The sequence below is a fragment of the Miscanthus floridulus genome, chromosome 6 (assembly GCF_019320115.1).
Source record: "Miscanthus floridulus cultivar M001 chromosome 6, ASM1932011v1, whole genome shotgun sequence".
Lineage (NCBI taxonomy): Eukaryota > Viridiplantae > Streptophyta > Magnoliopsida > Poales > Poaceae > Miscanthus > Miscanthus floridulus.
The window spans coordinates 65,740,492-65,760,048 of NC_089585.1; the positions used below are offsets into that span (position 1 = coordinate 65,740,492).

At 43.6% G+C, this 19,557-nt stretch overlaps 1 long non-coding RNA gene across 1 annotated transcript; it reads left to right on the plus strand.

The window, feature by feature from the left end:
• Positions 1–6,023: 6,023 nt before the first annotated feature.
• Positions 6,024–8,937, plus strand: LOC136458314 (uncharacterized). Its single transcript, XR_010759967.1, has 4 exons — positions 6,024–6,368; positions 6,787–6,871; positions 8,734–8,792; positions 8,922–8,937. It is a non-coding gene; the product is annotated as an uncharacterized lncRNA (long non-coding RNA).
• The last annotated feature ends 10,620 nt before the right edge of the window (positions 8,938–19,557 follow it).

Genomic DNA, 19,557 nt, shown 5'->3' on the forward strand with positions numbered 1-19,557 from the left:
GCGACCGGTGGCTGTTGCTGCTACTGGGGCGTAGCCGTGGGTCAACCGATGTGGGTTTCCCTGTGCGGGCCGCGGGTCCCTATGACGAACATGGGCGCGGGTGCTAGGGCGGGACGCGGGACACGGGGTGCGGGGCGGGATGCGGACACGACGTCCCGTCCAGACGTCCGAGCGCTAGGCGTTTCGTTCAGATAACTGTTTGAACAAACAAGTAGTCTTATATGTGTCATTTAGAAAGAACTGTTATATTTCTAGTGACACATATAACTAAATATCATCGGTTGTCATTAGAATTTACCCCTACAATCCTAAGCATAACCGTGGCAGGGGACAGCGGCCACATCACCCCGAAATCTCCGGGCCACAAGTTCCTGCGGTCCTAGTCCGCAAAAATATATCGCGGCTCTTCCCCTCCTCATCCCAATTCGCAAAAAAAATCTTCCATCGTCTCCCTCTCTCGGTCTCTCCCGAGGCTGCGCCCCTCCTCCTCGCGACCTGCGCCTCCGCCCCTGTCGTCCCTTCCTCTCTCTGTCCCTCTCCCTCTCTCTCGACGTGGTGGTCTGCGTCCGCAACGCTCACCTCCTCTCTCTCTCTATCTCTCCGTCTCTACTCTCCCCTTCCCCTCTCTCTCTCTCTCTCTCTCCCTCGCTCTTACGGACAGCTGAGTAAAGAGGGGGCACTGTGTGTCTAGGACTCCAAGGATGCCACACCTTGCTAATGACTCACCACTGCCCTGTCATCATTTTCTGGTTCCGCTCAGCGCGCAGTGGCGGACCCGGTGCGTGTGTGTGCCACGGATGAAGCGCGCACACTGGATCAGGACGTTAACAAATGAACCACTTATACTTGGGGGTTAGCGGGAGTGCATGCATGGGCGGAGCCACATGACGGCCATAGGGGGCTGCGGCCCCCCCTTGGTCAAGGGAGTTTTCTGAAGAGCGAAACGTGAGCAGCTATGACGTATGTTATTAAGTGCAATATGCTTGAGTGAATTCTTCGTCTGGTGCTATCCCAGCACCTCTTGCCGAACTCAGCACATGGTGCTTCGATTAAAAAATTGACTTGCACCACTATATATGCGCCTAAAGTCTTTGAACTGCTCTCCTCCCTCCCTCCTTCCCTCCCTAGTCTACGTGTAGGAAGGTGAAAATTGACTTTTTATTTGTTACTAATGCTTGATACTTGATATGCTGGACTTCATGCTAGCTTGGTGCAATATGTTGGACTGAAATTTACTAAGATATATACATCTTTGACGTGGACTGTGGCTAGCAATACCTTCTAATCTAAAGGATGCAACTGCTATTAGGCACTATAGATTTTTTAGCTCCCATGACAGTTGGCTGCTGCTGCCTACAACGATTGCTATACTACGTAAAGACAATATATGTTTCGCAAGCATTTCTCTTCTTAAAGCATTGGCAGGCATTGTATTGAATGATGTTGGAGCTCATCCACGATGTCATCAAACGAGTTTTACATATGCAGTGCCGGCCCTGAGGGTGGGCCAGGAGGTGCGACGACCGAGGGCCCTCGTGGGATTGGGGCCCAAGCCCAAATATATAATACTCCATACCCTTTAACTATAGTTTATTAGAATTAATAAGAAGATGCAGTGGCCCATCAGCAAAAGGAGTCGTCGGTCTCTTTCTTTCCACGAGGCAAGGAGCCGAGCCGCCAACACTTGCACACGTGCACATAGCGATCGCGAGTCGTGACTTCTGGACTTCTGGCAAGACGGCGAGACGCGAGACTGTGAGAGACGCAACGCCGATCACCAGTTCACCACACGATCACCAGCGCAGATCACCGAGAAACCGACGCCCGAGTTCCAGTCTTCCAAAAGCCAGACGACGACGTTCCAGACGACGACGGCGACCATGCAGCTGAGGCAGGGCTCGACGAAGACGACAACATCTGATCTTGGTTATTGCCTTCTACTCTTTTTGTGATTTGTGAATCTTAGTTCTGAATAAGTTTATGTCCAAATTGTCTAGGCCCAAGTTTTTTTCCTTGTTCAATTTTTGTCTAGTACTTTGTACTCATGTAGTCATGTTTTTCTTGTAATTTAGGTCAGGTGTTAGAATTTTAGAATGTTACCTAAGAAACATTTGTCGAGAGGGGCAATCGAGACGAGTTCGTCAGAGGGCCCTCAAAATCATAGGACCGGCACTGTACATATGCACAAGTACTTCCGGCATGTTTGCTGGTTGGTTTCTGGGCTGGTTTGGACTGGCTGGTGCTGGTTTATTATGAAAGAAAAACACTGTTAGTTGATTGATTTGGGCTGGCTGAAGTATTCATCTCATTTTTCATCTTACTTTCTGGCTTCTCTTGTTCACGGAGCAAGTGCAAGCCGGAAGGTACTGGCATCTATCGGTGTGGCATGAGCTTATGGAACTGGCCCCTCCTGATTTTAGCTCAGGCTCCGCCAATGAGTGCATGTGCGCGTGTCGGGCATGGGATGGGCCCATGGCATCATGGTGGGCAGTGGCGGGTGAGGTGAGACTGAGAGGCGCCGTGGATGCTGTCAGCGGTGAGAGGAGAGGACCAGGACCATCATCGGAGCATGCACACAATACTGTACTGCTCACGCTGGTTGCCTGATTGGCCTGCTCTGATTACATTGATTCATTGGCCCTGTTTGAATTCATGGGTTAGAGCTAGTTTGGATTAGTTGGAGCTCAACTAGTTCTAAAGTAGCCAAACAGGAGGGCTAGAGTGGGTTATTTGCAACTAGCCCACCCTAAAAAACTATCCCCCAAAGAGGTGATTATTTGGACTAGTTGGAGCTATTTGAGGTGGGGTCCACTATTTTCTCTCTACTTTCACCCGCACCAATGATTTGGAAAGCACATTTATTATCATTTTAACCCTTGTATCCAAACATCTCTTAAGCTAGAGTCAGTTCAGGGCTAGTCCTAAGCTAAAACTAACTCTAACCTCTAGGTGTGCTAAGTATCAAACAGAGCCATTGGCTGTTTCACTTGGTGTCCTAGCGCGCCCACCGATTCGGTCAAGCACTCAAGCCCCATGGGACAGCGCATGTGAGTGATTCGTAAGTACGACCTGCATCGAGATTCACGGTTTTCTAACGCTTTTCCTTTTTTGTTCGGTTTTCGACGTCTCTCATCTGTGAGCAGTCTGCCCGTGTTCAAAATGAGCAGAACTAGCGTTAGTGATCCTTAGGGCAACCACGGTACCGTGAGCCGGTTACCGGCTCTAAGACAACTTCCCAATTATATTAACTTTTAGCACATAATTAACTCATAACTTGAATAGACTAACATGACATTCTTACATATAGTCTTGAAATATGTGAAAGAAACTAGATTTTAATCAACAGCTAGCTTTTCTCTTTTCTATTAAAATATAAAATAATATGATTAGAGTTAACTCATACCATAGGAGCTAGCCTGAGAAGACTAAGCTTAACGCTGAAATATTTATAGTAAAGGTTAAGGGGATATACTCATTAGCGGAGCCAAGATGAGCACCTCGGGGGGCTAATTAATAGAGATTTAAAACAAATATCGAAGATTAACGGTGAAATCATGTTTTTTCTACCGTAAATACAAAGGAAAATCACTCTCACAAGGGGGCTGCTACCCCCCTAGCCCCCGTGGATCCGCCACTGGATATACAAGACACATGTATGTGCAGCTTGTATCATTATTTCCAATACGTGATTGAATCAGACTCTATACCATGACGGGATACACACTATTTAATTTAGGCAATCTCAACTTAAAACTATTGGTAGTTTCTATACCATTTAATATGCTATCACAAGTCAACCAAAAAATACAACGTGCCAAGTGATTTAACATGGAAAAGAGAAGAAAATAATTTGTCAGGAAACATGGTTTCGGCATGGTTGTCTGGTAACTGAAGACACCAACAATTTGACGTTGAGGCCAAGGAGTTATTTCTTCCACGAGCTTTGTAGGGCCCATGGCTTCTTCCTCACCATGACAAGCCCACACCCGTCCTCGGTCGGCCCTTTGCGGCTAGCCCATCTGCGCCCATGCATGGGAACACATGGTATATGCCCTTTATGTCAAGTTGTGATGAGTGATTGTCAGGAGATGATCGGCTTTGGTTGAGTTTGGAAACTAACCATTGTGTGAGTGTGTGTGCAGCATGTCTCTTGGCTATGTTGATGTGTAATGCAAATGTGGAGTACAGAGACGCTCAATGTACATGGACAAGGTCAAGTAGAGATATGACGTGTCAATGAACTAGGAGCGGTGAAGGACGGACGTAAAGCTTAGACCGAGGGACCAAGATGGCCGACCTTTTGCTTGTTCACACTTGTGGACATCAACAAGCAAAAGTACATGAGGAGGAGTAGACCATGTTGACCAAGTCAAGACGACAGTTGACCAAGTCAAGTGGAGACGCTGGGGGACTTGGTGATCGAACGGTCGAGAACGACGGTGACATGTGTCGAGATTATGGAGGAGGCGTAGCGGATACGCTTCTCCAAAGGGTTTGGTGGTTTGGGCCTCAAAACCATCGATGGCCGGTTTTCGGGTTTGGGTCTCAAAACCCGATTGGAGTTTCGGCGGGAATGGGAGGAAGCACGTGGCGTCATCACGAAGCTTGCATCGAGACGAAGCAAAGTCGTAAAGAGCCCATGGCCATCGAATGCACAAATCTTGAGTTGGACCAATTTGCCCCTGAAGTTAAGTGGTTCAGCCTAAATATCTAAGGGCATATTAGGGATTGTGTAATAGCTCTGTAAATAAGAGGACGTCAGCTCCTAACCAGATGTCTGTCCAGTATTTCATTTCCCGCACTTCTATTTAGGTGTATAGGTTGGTAGTTTTCCAGATCTAGTTTTCTGTATTTCGAGAGAGCCTAATACCTCTGGCTGTAAACTAGTGTTCCATCACTACTAATGTTCTGTGTACTAGTGTGTGTTCATCAGTGTAAGACGAGGCCTTGTGCAACTTGATCTTGCTGCAATGAAGAAGCTGACCTCTTCTATCCTTGTGCCAAGATCTTTTGATTCGCATGTTTTTGTTTTTTCCCTCCCGGTTCCCTCTCTTTGCTCCTTCGATGGATTTTGGTTTCCTGAGCTTTTGAGGCGGATTGGTATCGTCAGCGCTGTTCTATGTGAGTCAACCCGTCCAATACTCATAGCCCACCGGCCCGAGGGGGGGGGGGGGGGTTGTATCGGCCAGCCTGGTCACTTGCTTGTAAATGATCGTAAATTTTCAGCCAGCAATAGTGTTTTTTTCTCACACCAAATCAGCCAGCAGTAAATAATCTACGATCGTTTACGGCCTCCCGAACAGGCTGCTAATACTTGATGGTTATTCAGGAACATAATGGATGTTGTGCTCCCATGAGCTCGAGCACCCACTTGGCAATCCTGTCGGATGCATCCTTTTTTGTGGATGGCCTTGCTGAGTGGGAAAGAGGTGACTATGTGGATGTGGTGCCAATCAAAGTTGTTCAGCATCTTACGTTTGGCGATCAGCACTGCATGCAGCAACTTTTCGATCCGGAGGTAACGAGTCTTGGAGTCGAACTCGCTAACAAAGTAGACCGGCCGCTGAACTTTAAGCACGTGGCCAGGCTCCTCGCGCTGTACCACCCATGGCGGTACTTACCACCTGTATGGACGTCGCGATGTAAAGGAACAGTTATGTAGAAAAGTTTATCGGTTCCTTTCTTTTCAAATATTACACCACAAGTAAATCATTATACTATCAAGTTCTCTCGGGTATTCTTTCTTTATCCTGCATCTTGTTTTCTTTCAATGTCTATAGTGGAGCCCGGATGGTCCATCTACTCTTATTAAAACAGTTTGCTTTGGCCGATGCTCAGGGTGTCCAGGTCAGTAAAAAAAATTTACAGCGTCCGATCGTCTTTCCACGGTCCAAATTTATCCCACCGTTTGTACATTACAACACTTCAGCTGGTAAAAAAAAGAACTCCCTCGTCCTCTCCACCGAAGCCTCAGGGGCCGCATCCTCACGCCGCTTTCTGCCCTCGCGCCCACCACGCCGCCCTCTGTCGTCACCTCCGCCGCCTGCCGAGGCCGCCACCGCGGAGCTCCGCATCCGCCTCTCCGCCCTCCAGAGCAGCTTGTAGGCCTGGGCGAACGGCCCCGGTGCCGCCGCCACGTCGACCTAGGGTTTCGACGCGGAACCGGACCCAGCCCTGGCTCAGCCGGCGTGCCGGCGCGGGTGGTCGCGCTCCGTGGCCGGCTCACCGTGCGGCGTGCTGCTGGGCCGGCGGCACCCCTGGTTTGCTACGCCCTTGCTCCGGCGCCTCCCAGCGCCGCCCCCATCGCCCCTCCGCCCCTGCTGAGCGTCTCTTTCTGGACATGGCCTAATCAACGACTACATAACCAGGTAGCCGCATCAATTCCTGATTTATCTGTCCATACTAAATTAGCTTCAACATCTTATTTCTTCTAATATTAAATTTGGGATAAAATAAATGTTGATAGTATTTTGCTCTTCAGAATTTTACCTTCCTGTATTCTATGGTTGTTGCCCCAGAAGGCAAGTTCAACTCGTGAGGTCTTACGGATCAACCATATTTGATTATTTTGTTTTTAAATTATTCTTGACATATGCATATTTGCCGTATTGGCTTCTTGTCTTTTTAGATCTATGATTCAGTGTGCTTTGAATTAACACATGCATATATCCCGTGCCAGTTTTTTTTTGTTTTTTTGTATGATTTAGTGTGCTTTGCATGGAGAAATATTGATGTTGTCGCATCACCTAGAAAAACTCTCACCAATTTCTCTCTTTTTTGGTGTAGCGGAGTAATAACCCAAGAATAAGATACTAGGCCATTGATATTTGGCAAGTTCATCCTAAAGCAAATTTCTCGATCTGTTTAGGGAGTAAGTTCTGTCATGTTGTTCTCACATCGATTAAAACTCTTATCAGTTTCCTTCTACTTTTGGTGTAGTGGAGTAAAATTGAGTACCCAAGAATAAGATACTCAGCAATCATCAATATAAGTACTGTGCATCCACTCTTAGTTTAAAGAATTGCTGGCAACTAACTTTCATATGGACTCAGTTCTGTCAGGATTGTTCTACAACAGATATCCTATTTAGATCAATACGTTTTATGGTTCGAATTTTTATACCTATATTATCTGATTAGATGTACCTAATATCGGAGATCTTTCCTATAATTGTGGTGTCTTAATTAACATGTTCGCTAAGAAAATTGATTTTCCATGAGATTAAATTTGAAGCATTATATTAATTTGCTAATTTAGTCCAGAACACGCAAAAAAAATTGGAGAACATCAAAGGGAGGTGTCCCAATCTGTTATGGGAGTTGAGAATTCTCTTATGTTACCTGCTTGATCCAATGATGTTGTTTACTCCACACCATTGTATATTCTGGTACCTACATTCGCTAATTACTTCTGCCTGTTATTGGAGTTTTTTTGTTCAGTTAAACTTCCTACTCATCCAGTTAACTGCTGAGCTAACAAACATGGTGTCGGATCTTGTTTACCCCAATCCACTGTCTATTTTGATTTCTACAATCGCTAATTAGTTTTCCTTGTTATTGGACATTAGTTAAACTTCCTGCTCATCTGGTTAACGGTTGAGCTGAGCTTAAAACCCATGGTGTCGTATAACGTTGGCTGGATTGAACCACTTTGTCTTCATCCCTCAGTAGAACCCATTTTGGGAGTAATACTAGGCTAATATTGGGTGTTTAGTTAGCTGCTAATTTAAATTAGTTGGCACTGTTGTCCTTACCTTCTTCTGCTCCTGGTTCTGCTGAAATGCATTAATCATTAGGTTGTACTCCAAATTGGCCCTGCTCTACATAAAATATGATGTTGGTTCTACTCCAAATTGATTAGGTTCTGCTCCAAATTTGTTCATAGCGGTGTCAAAGGGGTCTTCTTTAGGTTAAACCTCGCGGTTCTACTATTTGGTCACATGAAGTTTCACCTTAATTTGGCCAGGTGCCTCTCTTTTTTGGCATTGTTTTTCCTGATTCGTCTTTTTAGCTAACATGCCAGATTAGTTGGTTTTCTTAAGTTGTTTTCCACCCGTTCTACCTCTGTCCTATGTTTGAGTAGACTTAGATATGCTCATTTGGGACATAGGTACGTACTACTATCTGATACAAGCATTTGCTATAGGGAATTCATTCCTACATAATATTTCATACTTTACACCCTTTGCAGATTTCGGTGCTCCCTCTATGTCCAGACTGCTGCTTTGTCCCTAGTGCCTGCTGCAAGTAGTGAAAATGCTTTTTGTTGTTATTTTATCCCAGATCGCTTTACTTTTTTTGCTTTTGCTTCTCCTAAATATTTAGTCCATCGGCAAGTTCAGTCCACATAGAAAAAAAATATGTTCTGAGCAAACTTTAGTTAGTCAAGCAAATATTGTAGATTGCTAAACATAATGTGTGTGTTTATATTACAAATTGCTCTAACATAATAGCTTCCTGTGACTGCTCTACCTGCGGCACATTTGGAATACATTGATATATCTGAACATTATGACTTCCTAACCTCAGTGTCCAAATAAGAACGATGTGTTTGAGTATCTTTCTTGCTGTCCATATATTTTTACTATATGTGCTTAGTCAGTGATTTCTTCTTTCTTCACATTTTGTACTATGGCCATTGGAAACATATTGATTGGAACACCACATTCTACAGCTTGTGTTACTTCCTAGTGCTGCTATTTATTGAGTTCTTAAATCCTTTTTTGCTCTGCAGTACACTTTGGAGTGCCATTACAGCAACACTAGCTTTGCAGACCTATCCACACGCCACAGGTTAGTGCCTATTTGTAGATTCATATTTGTACATTTGTTGTACACTGATTGGAAAATTAGATTTCACTGCGCCTGTTACTTATTGATGGTACTATTTATTGACTTCTTAAATTCTTCTTTGCTCTACAGCAGGTTTTGTGCTTCCATCACAGCGAGTAAAGCTTTTCCAGGTCTTTCCATACGTCGCAGGTTGGTGCCTATTTTTGGATTCATGCTGTTTGGGTTGGATATGTATTGATTGGAAAATCAGATCTTATAGCGCCTGTTATTTCCCGCTGATGTATATTAACACTTGTACACTTGATTATGCAGTACCGAATGTTCATGCAGTTACAACCTCTCTATTTCGTTCTGTTCATAGACACATCTATATCTGCCCTTGATCAATTTTAGCTCTCTTCTTTAGTAACCTCTAAGTAATGTTAGATGACAATATGCAGTCATGATTATCACTCTTTTATGATATTTTTTTCTCATTTCAAGTGAGGCATTGCCATATGTCAAACCATTCTAGCTACCTACCAGAATACCCAGGGAACTTATTCTGTTAGAGATCCAAACAATGCTACTGAGGGTATCTGTAAATACTTTTTTCTTTTGCAAACTGCATGGTCGATGTTTATTTTCTAGACTTCATTATTTGCAGGTATTTGTTTTTGGTCTTGACCTAGGTGTGGCAGATGAACTTCTGAAGTAAACCTTCAGGTCCATACAAACGACTTCTCTATGTCAAAATATCTGTACGAAAGTGTTGTTGATGTGTCCAATATTCAAACAGGTATGAAGAGTATCCTCTTCTGTGTATTATGCAGATCAATTTATAGACCAGTCGATGCTCAGCAGTAATGCCATCTTCGGTATCCGTTCTATGTTGAAACCTTTTTTGTGTCAATATTTTACTGCCAAAATTAGCACCCAAGTGGTTATAGTAATTCCACATTAACTGAGGAGTGTATTGTGTAAATTTAAACCATATGACAAGTCATTCGAAATTTATACTGAATGCTTCTATAATTTTCTGAACCACATACTACTGTATGGATTTTATCTTCTTAAAAAAACTATTTCTTTAGAGCATCACCTAAGGAGGCCAAAAAGGTGCTAAATGGAAGGCACCTGCGAGGCCAAAGCATGAGGCTCTCATGGGGTGGTAACCAGAGGCGGAGCCAGGATTCAAACTTAGGGGAGGGCCATGGTGTCCGCGAAGATTTAGGATCCAAATAACATGGGAGCCGAGGTGGCTACGGAGATTTTTTAGAGGCTCATAGCCAACAATCTTTAATTATTTGCCCTCTGTTTCAAATTATAGGACGTTCTGGCTTTTTTAGATTCATAGCTTTTGCTACGCACCTAGATAGACAATTATGTCTAGATACAAAGTAAACACTATGAATACCAAAACGTCTTATAATCTGAAATAGAAGGAGTAGTAGCCACGTTGAATAGAAACCATAAGAGTGAAAAAATATGCCAGCAATTAAGTAACAAAGGAAAATGAGATATGTATCCAATCCAGAAAGTACATTTATCTAATGTAGAAAAATTCTAAGGTATAGAATTATACATGTAACTGGATATCCATTACCATTAGTGATTCATAGCCTTTGTGCTACATCCCATTGCATAGCGACAGAGCGGCTGACAGTGCGTGAGACTGCGCGGATTGCATTTCCAATTGACTGCCGACGCGCGCGAGGACGCACGTGATGGACTAGTATTCATTAAGCTCTCCAAATTAAACCATAGGAGGATGATATTCCATACTTGTTTAGTGTAGGAACAATCTTTTCAAAGAAGCTTAGGTGTTTCTGGGTCATTGGAGCAAACCTTGTAGATTGGATCATTCAGCCACCCTCTTTTTTTTTTGCAGATTGTTTGTCGATAATATCTTTTGGTGCATGAGTGTCCATACGAAGAATCTACATTTTGGTCCTGCTTTTACTTTCCGTATTGGACATAATTTAGGAAGTGAAACTTTTCCGATGACAAATAACACTTTAATTTCCAATGGCAAATAAATAATTTTCTTAGGTATTGGTTGGAGTACAACACTAGAGATTAAAAGAGTTGTTTCTGGATTTGGGTGTGCTTGGTTGTCTTCTTCCAATTATCATTTTCCTAGGCATGTATAGCTAGAGAACATAATTGACTTTGGGTGGGACATTGACAATTCTGGTGATAAACTAAAATAGTGTCATACTGGTTCTGATAAGGTTGAATACTGATCGGCTTATGAAGATGAGTGTAATATACTATATAAAACCGAGACTACATAAAGAAGATGCTGGATAAGGCAGCAATACATAGATGGTTCAATAATGAGATGTTGAGATGTCTTTGTTTTCAGATTCAATCATGACCAGGTGTGCTAACAGATCGAATCGCTTGATGAAAGCGAACAATTCTAACTTTTGATTTCATCACCAGACACATGGCATAAGGCAAACAGAGTTTGAATATCCTAGGGACAAAACACATAGACAACTTTTGACAAAATACAACACATAAGACTTGAAAGACCCAAAAAACAGTTTGGCGCAAGAAGTAGAAATTACAAAATCATTTATATGTACGAACTACGAATGCATGAGTCACCTGTATCCATGAGCAATTCACTGTACTGCTTGCTGCAGTGGGTAGGCAAGATATGTAGCTCTTCCCAACCAGCTGTATTGACGCCCTTCATCTCTGTGTATATATAACCAAGGAGAAGAAAACATGCATGTCTGAATAGAAACCTGATGCACATTTGTGCCATTGCTCGGGGAGACAAGCTAAGAGGTGGCACTAGAATTCTTAGATCGGTTCCCCATAATCATATATACACACAGCAAGTTGCCAGATCGATGAAGAAGCAGGTGCCCACTTGTCTCGAGCTTGATATCAGGCACTTGGGATTTGCAGGGAGGTTCATGCTGGGTGTGCGGGAAGCATGTGTTTATGCTTCTGATACGATCGGGATGGCCGACAGGACACCGAGTCTGCTGCTAGCTCATGCAAATTGGTCTGAATTCAACCACATCGAGTTGACTACAGCTGACATGTCTCTGCAAATCGGCGTCGCTTATAATGAAGGCTCCAGTAGTGCAAAGGTTTAACATAATGGGAACGTTAATAGAATGGGATTTTGTTTTAGAAACATTGGGGATCCTGCTATTTTGATAGAGGGAATTGAGATCTCTAGATGCTTGGTTCGATTTAGTCCAATATTGTCAAAATTAGAAGAAGAAAAAAAGATGCATCATAACCACCTTTTTCAGTCATTCAGGACCTAAATTTGAACACTTATACGTAATTCATGAAATGCTAGAAAATAACAAAAACATAGGATCCAGGATTTGGTCGAAATGACAGGTTCATGTCATTATGAGGACAGAGAGTCTAACTAGATAGTTAGGTACTGAACAAATTCCGGATGGGATACCCATTAACTAGGCAGTTTCATGCTAGATAATAACAAGTTAGGCCTAACTATCTAGTCCTGCAAACTTCGTTGCAGTGTTTTTTTTGGTTTTAAGTTCTAGCTAATTATACTCGGGCGATTTGCTTAGTTGGCGCCACATCCCGTTTTGGTGGCTCAGAGTGAGATGTTGTACACATAGGATTGATCTGCAAGTTGCGTGTGCTTGTACCAGCACTCCAGCAGACCAAAAGATAATAGTATACATTACCATGGTTCCATCAAAGCACTAAAAACAACTTGCTGATTCATGTTGTCCTCCCCACCGATTAGTTTATGGCAATTCTCTTGGCAGTTGGCTCACAACATGGGAGTTCAGACAGTCGCTGGAGTGAGTTGAAAAAGATGAAACCTAGCTCAGAGGTCAGATGTGGCCTCTCATGCATCCGTTTCGTCCTATATGCTATGATCCCGACCCAACCCTAGGTTCACTCGATGAGGCACATGCCAAGGATGTATTGTAGGTTGAACTGTTGAAGGTCATCGCAACGATTTGAGCACACCTCCCACATTTGTTCTCCCTTAATAACCATCTTTGTTTGATTTACTTTGGCTACTACTAATCAGTTAGTTCAATCTGTTGATGCTACAAATGTATTTCAAACCTGAAACGTAATCAACCAACTATTCATATCTACGTGTGCACCTGAATTTTTGTTCATCTAATTTGTCACTTTGCGGATGCGAGGCACGCCACGAATACAACCCAGATATAAGAAAATAGGCTACATACGGGGAAAGTGAGTTTTATGAAACAAATGAACCCTGGGAGTATATGCAAAGTGACAACTGAAACATGCCACATAAATATACACTTGTAAAAGGACAAATACCCCACACATAAAAAATAGCAAAAGCTGGTAATATAAGTTCATCTTGTAAACTACCCACTACGTCAAATATGATTTTCAGGGGCGGCTAATGAGCATTTGTAGGGGCGGTTCGGCCAGCCGTCCCTACCATACCGTCTCTACAAATCATGCATTTGTAGGGGCGGTCGCTGGTGTTATCAGCTGCCCCTACAAATCGATTTGTAGGGGCGGTTACAGTACCAACCGCCCCTATAGTGCATTTTTCCGCCAAAAAAAAATTAAATTACCAACACGTGCTCCCCCAAATCATCACGTGCGTTGCAACGGAAGAAAAATAAATCAATTTAGCTGAGAAATAAGGTGATGAGGACCATCAGTTGTAGTGGTCTTCAACCGGAATGCCAAACACAATTGATAAGGGGCTAATTGCAACTCCATGTCTCCATCAATCTTAATCAGAGTTCAAATGATACAACTGTCAATGTTCCAAATAAGGAAACAACTGAGGATCTAATAACCACCATCAAACTCTGGTGATACAAGCTAATAATTGGAATCCCCAGACTTCTTACACTACTCAATTCATCATTCTGGGGAAACATAAGTGCCTTCTCTTGGGTGAGGTTCTTGAACAGGCTCTTGGCGGTGATCTGATAGAATCACAAAAGTACCAAATAAAATCAATAATATTTCATTTAGTTAGTGGCCGAGCAACAAGCCGAGCATAATCAACAAAGAAGTGAGAGAGGAAAGACTAACAGTAGACCCCTTGTATCTTATAATCAAAAGGAACATGGGGCATCTATAAAGAGATTGTATTGATGAAGCCAAATAATCAGCGTAATCTGATGATCTTTCTATTGTCGCTGCAAAGCTCAAGCTAACCAGGAAGTAGCAGTTCCAATCAGGACCAATACTCTACCTTAGAACCATAAGAGAACAGACCTGGAAGTAGCAGTTCTGATCCGGGCCAATATTACTCTACCTTAGAACCATAAGAAAACAGACGGAGCTAACATGGCTCTTCTAGAAATGCTAGGCATTGGTAAGGGAACACATGAAGAGAAAAAAATGTCTCAGGAAAGCATACTCAAAAGAATCTACTCACCAATGGCCACATGAACTGGAATCTCTAAGAACTAAGCAGGTAAGCTACTTTACCACAGATTCTGGAAAGTCAGAAGCACGATACCTTTTGATACTGGATGGATGTGGTCTAGTGCCGATTTCCACAAGAGCAAAAAATGAAAAGATAGAAATGCTCATCGCCAAGTAACTGGTGTGATTAGCTTGGACAATTTCTAAAACCTCCTACATCCACAATCAGAAGCAAATGGAAACCTTTCTTCATATATTTAAACACCAACTAATAATATTGTGAAACATGTACCACCCAAACATTTAGGTCCAACAAACTAAAATAGTTAGCACAAAAAGGAGAAGGAAAACTAAGTATCCACCTTGCCTGTTTTCCCCTATCAAAACCAGAGGGTTCAAACCATTTGGACCCGAAGAAATGAATCCATTCTTAGACCACACCAAATTTGGCTGTACTTTCCTTTGTGAACCTTTAGAAAGCACTTCATAAGGTAAAAAATCATTACAAAAGCCAATAGCAAAGAGGTAACAATCAGAAGCAAAAGCCCAAAAGTTGCAGCTCAAACAAATATAGAAATAGAGGACAAACTTTCTATTAAAAACTCTGCCCAATCCCACCAGTGGCTACCCCACAAACAAGTGAATCAAACATTCCAGGAAGCCAGCAGCAGCTGGTTACCATAGCTATGCTACAACATATGTCAAAATGGTTGGTACCAAACATACAGTAACAAAAATAATTCCAAAGGTAATCACAAATATGGTATGAGAACAAGATGACAGCAAGCACTGTATGGACAGACCAACAGATTCCCCACTAGTCATCGGGCTTCTCCCTTTGAAAAAGAAGCTCTTGTTGAACCCAATTTGACGAACTGATACTTTATTGCACCAGCCAACTGGTCACAGCCAACCAAGTTGAACTCCTAGGAATAACCTTGCTAATATTAACCGACTGAGGTGATGCATGCTCCTAAGTATAACTTTGGTAATATTGATAACCTTCTTAATACTAACCAACTGAGGTGATGCCCCTAAGTATCAAAATGAACAATTTTTAACAAACATTCACTTTAAATGCCACAGCCTTGCGAGAGTAAAGAGACTACGACCAAATGCAAAAGTAGCATCTGCAGCCAATAGGCAGATTATAGCATGGGCAAAAATACTATCACATTCCTCAAACAACTTCATATTTAAAACATCATTTTGATTCCTAAAAAATATAACTATACTATCCATCACTGGGCAAACATGAACCAATAGGGGACTGCATTAAAGTCTTGACTGCTGAGTAGCATGTTAAAATGTATTTACAATAATAAGAAAAGCTGCATAAGTGCACCATACTTCCAACTGATAAGTGTCAAACAAAGCATACTGTAGACTTATGACAGCACAAAACAATCATAATTATGACTTAGGAAGCATTGCCATAGCTGCCTTATTCTTACTGAATCTAGGGCAAAAGTTGACATTGTAATAACAGTGGCTAATCAAATCAAGCTCAGTAACTGTTAATCTCCTAAGATATTTTCACAAGGAGACATTCCAGCAATACCACTTAATTTTTTAGATGGCATAAACTTTTTGAGCAGAAATGAACCTTAAAACGCAGATTCTGCAGAAAGACTTTAAGCTCTTCAACATTTTCTAGATAGATGATAGATTATGAACTGATATTCTATGAACTAAGCAAATAGTATGTCCCAATAATCTAGCCATTCCATTTCTCCAGGTTTCCATAACCCAGAAACTAGTAGTAAGACCATCGCTCACTTGACAAAAAGGATATACTAGCACTCATAAGCATTCTCTTGCCCAAGCTTTAGTAATCAACATGAAAACACAATAAACAGAACTCAACAACTGTAATAACACTTACATTACGCGCATCGCCGTTCTGTGAATCCCCGTTAATTGATAGCTCCCCCTTCTTCTTCTCATGAGATGAGATTTTCTTACCCATCTTACTCACATCACCATTCTTCCCAATTGCATCGACATCCTCAAACCTCCAGTGCTCCCGCCTAGGCCTCTCCTCCTTGGGCGGAGGCGGATCTACGGATGCCCTGACCCGCTTTCCCCCTTCGCGGCCGGGCTCGTCCCCGTCACCACCGCCCTTGTGGCCCTTCCGCTTCTACGACGACGACCGCGGCTCACGGTCGGTGGAGTCACGGCACTCGACCGACTCCCGCGGGCGGCTAGACGAGCGGTCCCGCTTCGACGAGGGTGGCGAGGACTCGGATGGGGAAACAGACCGTCAGTTCCCGTGGCGGCGGTCGTCGTCCCCGCCGTCGCGGTAGCGGTGGCTACAACTGTCGTCTTTGTCGTGATGGTGACGGTGGCGGCAGTCATCCTCGCTGCCTCTGCCCCCGTCCTTGTCGCGGTGGTGGCGGCGGCGGCGGTCCTCGTCCCCGCCGTCGCGCCGGTGGTGAGCGTCGGTGTCGTGGCGACTGCGGCGGTGGTGTCGGTCGTCGTCCCGATCGCGGGATCGGTGGTGCCCGTCGTCGTCGCGAGTGCGGCGCGAGGAGCGGTCGCGATCCATGGGTGGGGATTGGCAAGGAGAGGGGTTAGGGTTTGAATCGATTCGCCAACGAGGGAGGGAGGGCTGAGAGGAGAAAGAGACGAAGGATCTGCTGTCGGCGTCGCGTGTGGGTTTCGAGTATTTATTTGTTGGAGCATTTGTAAGGACGGCTGGTTATTGAGCCGCCCCTATAAATAGTAATACTGAGGGCGGCTGGTAAGTGAGCCGCCCCTATAAATCCGACCTATTTGCAGGGGCGGCTCGTATCACCAGCCGCCCCTGCTGTTCTATTTGTAGGGGCGGCTGGTCTCTGGGCTTCCGAACATGCCACTGTAGGGGCGGCTCCATCACCAGCCGCCCCTAAAAAAAATTGTCCCGTTGCTACAAACAGTTTTTCACGTAGTGACCATAACCCCAGAAGGTTCACAGAGAAACAATCTTAATATTACTGATTATTGGGGGCCTACAACAGGCTCCTCACATTAATCATTACGAGACGCTAAAAAAGATGTAAACTAATTTAGTAAACTTGAGATGCTTTAGTTCTCAAGAAAGTTAAAATAACTTATAATTTAGGACGGATGGAGTATGTTCGAGAACATTTACATGAACTATATGTATTTTCTTTATAGTTTAAATTAAATATAAATCCAACTTGGCCGTTGGAGCTAGAGATGAGGCAAACAGGCCTAGGTTGCAATGACCTAGCTAGCTAGAGAGAGAGAGTGCACCGTGGAGATATGGACAAAATGATATGTTCAGTTAAAGAGATTTCAACCTGGGAGGGATGGCATGTTGAATCTCTAGCAGCAGAGATTAAAGAGAGTATAAACGTGGACTAAATTCACTTATTCACATATGGCTTGGGCCCTGTCCTTGAATATGAAACAAGGCCCCACAAATTAGGCAAAGAAATGGAGGGAATAATCGAGTGATCAAGTGGATAGGCACAGTTAGTTCATATATATACTAAGGTACCATTCAATTAGAAATATCCGTATGTACATAACTATGACTAATTCTCTAGCAATATATGGTAGTCAAAACAAAATTAGAAAGAAAAAGGAGATAGAGAAGCTAAGGTGGTGTTTGGTTGCCCCTCCTAAATTTTAGTCGCTGTCATATCGAATGTTTGGACACATGCATGGAGTATTAAATATAGACTAATTATGAAACTAATTGTATAGTTTACGACTAATTTATGAGATGAATCTTTTAAGCCTAATTAGTCTATGATTTAACAACGTGGTGCTACAGTAAACATGTGCTAATGACGGATTAATTAGGCTTAAAAATTTATCTCGTGGAGTACTGACAGATTATGTAATTTATTTTTTTATTAGTATCCGAACACCCCATACAACATTCTCCCGACACACCTCTTAATTTTTAGTCACTGAATCCAAACATCACGTAATAAACTGAAAGAAGTAGTAGTCCGGTGTTGAAATATTCATCCTCTAAGTAGATAGGGGCCTTGTTTAGATTGCTGTTAGAAATCAGTATTTGGTACTGTAGCACTTTCGTTTGTATTTGATAATTATTGTCTAATCATGGTTTAACTAGGCTTAAAAAATTCGTCTCGTAATTTATAATCAAACTGTATAATTAGTTATTTTTTTATCTATATTTAATACTCTATGCATGTGTACAAAGATTTGATATGATGGAGAGAGAGTGAAAAAACTTAAATCTAAAGAAGGCCAGGAGCTGCAATGCCGGAAAGGATACTTGGTCATGTTCCTCCTATATGGTGGCTAATTAATGCTAGCTACTAGTCGTGCCAGCAGAGGAGCATGACGACGCATCTGCGGATGATGTAGAGCCTGGCCTTGTGCTCCCTCGAAACCTTGCTGAGTCCCCCTCCTCCAGAGTCCCTCTGCTTCTTCATCATCTATTATATGACAGAAACGAATCTTCTGGCCGGGTTGGGGGAGAGGCAGGTGAGGGAATGGAAGAAGTGAGAGTGGCACGCTTGGATCGCTTGCGGAAACTGAGCTCGGCCTCCACTTATATAGAGCTAGACTAGATAGCGGTAGGCAGGCAGTGTGATACATAGTCCATGCCAATATGCCATTGCCATGCCAGCTGAGCGAGTGAGCTCTAGGGCTCCAGCCTGTGTGTTTGCACTTGTACTGCTGTACACGAGACGAGGCGACAGAGGAGACTTGTACAGTTGTACTAGTCCTGTAGATCGTGGAAGAAGAAAGCGAGGACGTGTGGTCCCGCCTTCACAGTTCACACCATGCGTGTGCGTCGGAACGTGGGTGCGGGCCCAGCACCCACACGGGCACGTCCGCGCTTTCAGCCTGGCCCGTTTAGTTCACCCCAGAGTTGGCGCCGGCAGAATTCGGTTGGTACTGTAGTGCACTGTAGTGTTTCATTTTTATTTGGTAATAATTGTCCAATCGTTGACTAATTAGGCTCAAAACGTTCGTCTCGCAAAGTACAACCAAACTGTGCAATTAGTTTTTGATTTCGTCAACATTTAGTACTCCATGCATGTACTGCAAGTTTGATGTGACGGGGAATCTTCTTTTTGCATAGTGTAAAAGTTGGGAGTTTTGGTGAACTAAACAAGGGCTTGGGTCGTTGGGCGGATTGGATTCCCTCTGCCTTGGACCCGACCTCCTCTCATGTCATTTTGGCTCGCCCCAACCGGGCCGGCCTGGCCCCCACGTCGTCGTCTTAAACTACTGGTAATCATGGCGATCGCCTCGGCTACGCGACCTCCACGTCAGCTCCACCAGCTGACTGCTGGGGACATATGTAGAGGGCCCACGGTGGCGCACGCGTGCACTCATATAGATCATTGATGGCGAGCGTGCGGGATGGCCCGCGCAAGGATCGATCGTCGATCGGGGTCGG